The sequence below is a fragment of the Poecilia formosa genome, unplaced genomic scaffold, assembly GCF_000485575.1.
Source record: "Poecilia formosa unplaced genomic scaffold, Poecilia_formosa-5.1.2 Scaffold73, whole genome shotgun sequence".
Taxonomy (NCBI): domain Eukaryota; kingdom Metazoa; phylum Chordata; class Actinopteri; order Cyprinodontiformes; family Poeciliidae; genus Poecilia; species Poecilia formosa.
In genome coordinates, this window is record NW_006800012.1 from 9644 (window position 1) to 14861 (window position 5218).

Sequence of the window (5218 nt, forward strand, 5' to 3'; positions counted from 1 at the left end):
GTGCCATGGAGATTAAAGGATTTCTCAAACATGCACGAATCAAGGCAACTCTCTATGTATGCTTTTGATGAGGGAATAACATTATAACATGATGGAAAGCTTAAAAAAGTCAATTTTACATAATACTGCCCCTTTAAAGAAATAATAATAAAAAAACAGAATTGTACAAAGCATCATCACAGTTATTCTGTCAAAGGGTGATAGATAAATTGTTACATAAAGAGTGTTCAAATGTAAATTAATTGAAAAGAAGCAAGTCTTACATTTTTAGGAAGCTTCAACTATAAAGTATTTTAAAGAATAAAATGACTGAGTGCATATAAAAAATAATCTTTTGTATCAAAACATTCCCTAAACACTCACCTTGAGATTATTAAAAATGATTAAAGCTGCCTCATGCTTGCATTCGTAGGAATAATTTATTGCTCTTTACATTTCTATCTTTCTTACTACATTACCACACAGACATGTACCAACACAGCATTGTCTTTCAATAAAAGACAATGAAAGTAAAGACGGACCAGAAAAAACTAATCAGCATTGTAGAACGGAGTAGATATTTACAGTGAGGTAATTATTTTTCCCCAGTTGACTCAACACTTTTATTGACGGTGCTGAAAAACACGATCTCTTTAAAGATTCTCCCTGGGGAAATTCTTTTTGCCTTGACCGTCCTGGTGGCTTACAGGCTTGTAATTGTGGGAATTGTGATGGAGGCTTCATGGTTCAGTCCCCACTGCAGCCAACCTCATGCAGTGACTCCTCCTGCTGTAGTATTGTTACTTATAGTCATCTTCTATAAATTACAGTAAACATGCCTATGGCGCTCGTTTATCAGATTAAAATAACAAGCTTTCAGCAGGACCATCTGAAAATGCTTTATTTATTGGTTTGAAGTAATATTTAATCTAAAATGTTTTCTGTGCTACCATAAGCAAAAACAATCTTCATAATTAGCAGAAATATAATCTATAAAACATAAAGATAACTTATGTTTCACTTATTGAATTACGCCGCTGAAATAAATGAACTTCTCAATGACATTTGAGTATTTTAAATGGGTCTGTATATAATATGTATAATATAATATTTATATTTCAAAACATGCTTTTTTACATTTTTGGGTTAAAACAGTAAAACCTTGGCATTTCTATCTTATAACCGCCTAAGAACTTCCACATTTTAAGGCCTAGTCCAAACCTCATGTCATGTGTGTCAAACACAAGGACAAATCCAGCCACCAGAAGTTCCTGTGTGGCCCTTTAGACTGTAGAAACAGAACCTTCAATATTACAGTTGCCTGCTTAAATATTATTTTATCGGTTAAATCAGCAGTTTTGTCTACATGCCGCCTTTCATTAAGGTGAAAAGTTGTTTGATAACATTTCATTTCAAAGAGTTCTCATGAATGCAGGTAGCTATTTATTAATATTTTAACAGTTTGTTAATGTTTCGTCAATAGGTTCCGCTATAACTGGCCCTTTGAGGCCGATCTCGATCTTGATGTGGGTCCAAATGAAATTGAGTCTGACGCTCTTTCTGTCGGTCCATTAAGAGGCTCCTGGTGTTTCCATACACTCCCTGCTCATCCACCACAGGCTGCTACTCTGACCCTTACATCTGATCAGAAAGTGCTTAGTATGTATCATTAGTGAATCTCATCTCTGAATTAAAAATGAGATCAGTCTGGTAGTGTAGGTGTTATTGTAAAGAAACTTTATGGTTTTGTCAACTTTTTAAAATCTAATTTGTCCAACTTTTAGAAGTAAATAGATAAACATGACAGATCCTCGCTCTGTGATTTAAGGTTGAAAAACATCCAAAGTATATCCAGTCACATATCTATCCATCATCAGGGCTGTCCACTGAGTCCTCTGCTGTTTGGTACGGAGCACAGGGTCTCACTTTACTCTTATGACCTGTAACTCTTCCTCTCATTCAGTCTCACTGCCTTCTGTTCTGTTATTGATCCAGGAATCTGGAAAACATTCAGACTCATTAGGTTCCAATCTAACAGAAAACAGGAGAAATTCTCTGAAATGATCTCATGTCAACTCTTTTTGAATGCAGGATTCTATGGTTTTTATCCACAGGTTCTACAAGTAATCAAACAACGCCACGCTAAACTTACATTTTTTTGAAGTGTGACTTGCAGACATTTCAACACGTTTTTGACATCTGGACTGATCAAGCACTCAGCTTTATTTCAATATCTAAACCTCCTGGACATGTTAAAATAATAGATTTGCTCAACAGTTTGTTTTTATTTTTCTTAAAAAGCAACAACAACAACAACAACAACAACAACAACAGCAACAAAAAAAAACACATCAGCACATCGTTCAGCATGTTAGACCCAGTTTAGGTTCAGTTCAACTTGAATTTAAAGTTGTTTCAATGGCAAAATTGTCTCTTTTTTATTTTTGTAAATGTTCCTTTAGTCAGCAAGTCAAAAGTCAGAAAAGCCAAATTTGTTAGAATCAAAGTGAAAAAGTGGCAAATAAAAGATTAAACATGTCAGATTGAATTAAATTAATGAGGAAATCATTACATTTATGAAGCATCTTTACATTTTTCCCTTCAAATTTTGGCAGGATTTTTTATTTTTTTTATATTTATGCAGATCTGGAAAATAGCAGAAACAGATTTCACACATTTCCAGGAGTTACAAGACTGTAAGAAACCTGAGAATATGCAGGATTTCAACAGTGATCAGGAAAAAATGCAGAGAAAAAAAAAGGAAAATGATTATTTATTATTTATATATTATTTATTTCTATTGTAAATGTCCTAGTTTCAAACATTCAATGGAACTTCCATATTGTTCATACATCAGTATGCAAATCGAGAAAATGTCTACCTAACAATGAGGCATGTTAATTTACCTTTTTAATTTAATGCTATTTTTTTAAATGTTTTAAATATTTATGTGCAAAGGTCACGCAGGTCAGTCCTACAAGGTCAAATTGAACAAATTAAACTAGCATCTACAATTATTTGGAAAGACCTAAAATTATTTATTATTAAGAATAATAAAAAGAAAATTCTTTTTTAAAAATTAAACAAGTACTTTCTAAAAATAAATCTGTTTAAAAACTAAAGCCTTCCTCTGTTTTATTAAACTTTTTTTTTTACAACGCAATTTCAAAATAGAGTTATTCTACACCAGTGTTAAAATATTAACACCTCCAGGTAACTGAAACAATTTTTTATTGTGGACACTTTAACTGTTAATTAATTATTGAATATTCATTTGGATTTCGCTCATATTGCTACACCTGTCAATTAACAAGCATACCAGGCTTCCCCTTCCATACAGCTGAATGCCTGGTTCGCAAAAACAGTCAGTCAGAGCGGCTACGCAGAGAGACGGAGAAAGACGTCTTTTCTGGAGATTCGGACATAATGTGGCAGAAAAAAACCAACAAGCGTCCTGGGCCATTTCTGTCTAACGCGCATCCGTTTTGACAGGGGAAGCGTGTCCCGATGGCCTAACTATAACTTCTTATTTGTCGCTCTTCCATGAAAACGGGGGCAGAGAGAAAGGATGGCTTGGACAGACCTGAAACGACCGTAGTGACCCAAATTCCAATTTATGACCTTAAAATACAGAAAAGCGTCCAGTTGATGGCGACCGCGCTTCTTACGTGGGAATGATCGCAGGCTGCTGCAGCGGATCGCAGTGAATGAGATGGGATGAGTTCGGAATGAAAGCACTTGCAGAGATGCTGCAGTGATGATGCTATGGCTGGTAATTTTCCCTCTCGCAGCCAGGCCTTATAGGACAGCGCTGAGCCATCAATTCTCTCTGACCGATCAATGCTCCACAGCCCGCCGCTGCTCGGCTCTTACCGCGGATGATGGCCGGCGGCGGTGTCCTCGGTGTCAGATGCCGGAACAGACAGAGTGGCAGACGGGATCACAACGCTGCACGAAGCACACCGTCCCGCTGATGAATGAGGAGCAGTCAGACCGGTTCTGTCGGAGAACCACCGGAGACATTAGTCACAAGCCCCGCCCACTGAAAGCCCTACGTCACCGTTCGAGTGACGCTTCGGGTTCTCAGTGTTTCAATGTCATTCAATACCAAAGCAGCCATCCACTGACCGGACTCAGACTGGGCTGCCGACAGCGGGCCGGGCCCACCATCAGCCTGCATCTCTGGTGTAAATGTCCAAAGAAACCAAAGATTTTAAATTAGGTATTAAAAACGCAAATATTAAAAACTGGAAATAAAATATTATTGTTTTATAAATGTCTGCTTTACAAATAAAAGCTGCATCTCGGTTTTTTTTTTTCTGTATTCAGAACTGAAGTCTTCAATTTTTCATTAAAAAGTTAAATGAAATTTTGTCTCCATACTGGGACATCACAAGCATTTAAAAAAAGAGGGAAAAAAATTGAGCTATGCTCCCCAAAGCTGAGGGAAGCTATCTCACATTGTGCTTGGAAAATATTGCAAAATAAAAAATACACTTAGTTATTTGATTTAGGAATACATGTAATAACACGTATAAGGACTTAGTATCTGGTTTACAGGCTTTAAAACGATTCACATGTAATGTTAAGCGAACAAGAACAGATGAAGAAAAGCCGTTTGGTGGCTGATGGTCTTCATGTTGAAACCATTTCTGTTATTTACTGCTGCTACAAGCTGCAGTTCCAGTAAAAATCCAGACCCCATTATGACTGAAGTACTGAGGACATTCACACATGTGCAAAAACACATGTGTGAGAACCAAAATAAACAGAAGCAAGAGTTCTGACGGAAACTAAGAAGAGAGATCATATTTCTCCTATTTTAGCTTCACATCGCCGCCTCCTTAAGTGCAGAATAGAAGTTAGGATTCTCTTTCTCCCGAATGAAGCTCTAAATAATGACCTCCATCATACATGAGAGATCGGAATGTTCCATGTGTTCCTAATAGATCTCTTCATTCAGACTGCAGGTTAACTGCCGGTTTATAGAATTCGGAGACAGATTCCTTAGCTCCTCTCCAGTGGAACCAGATCCCAGTTCCAGTCCGTGAGGCAGACAGACACCCTGAATGCTTTTAAGGCTAAGCTTAAAACTTTCCTTTTTGATAAAGATTATAATTAGACTGGCTTAGTTTAACTATAACTATAACTATCACAAGTTATAGTTAGACTTAGGGAGGACAAACTGACCCCACTTTCTTTGCTACTCTCCAACTTACATTATTTGCTGTTATTTAAC

General features: G+C 36.8%; 1 long non-coding RNA gene across 1 annotated transcript in view; it reads right to left on the bottom strand.

The window, feature by feature from the left end:
- The window catches only part of LOC107836663 (uncharacterized), a 10825-nt gene extending 6649 nt beyond the window's left edge, over nucleotides 1-4176 (bottom strand). The window contains exon 1 of the long non-coding RNA XR_001662608.1: nucleotides 3853-4176. This is a non-coding gene — a long non-coding RNA (uncharacterized LOC107836663). The remainder of the gene's footprint in view (nucleotides 1-3852) is intronic.
- Nucleotides 4177-5218: the final 1042 nt, after the last annotated feature.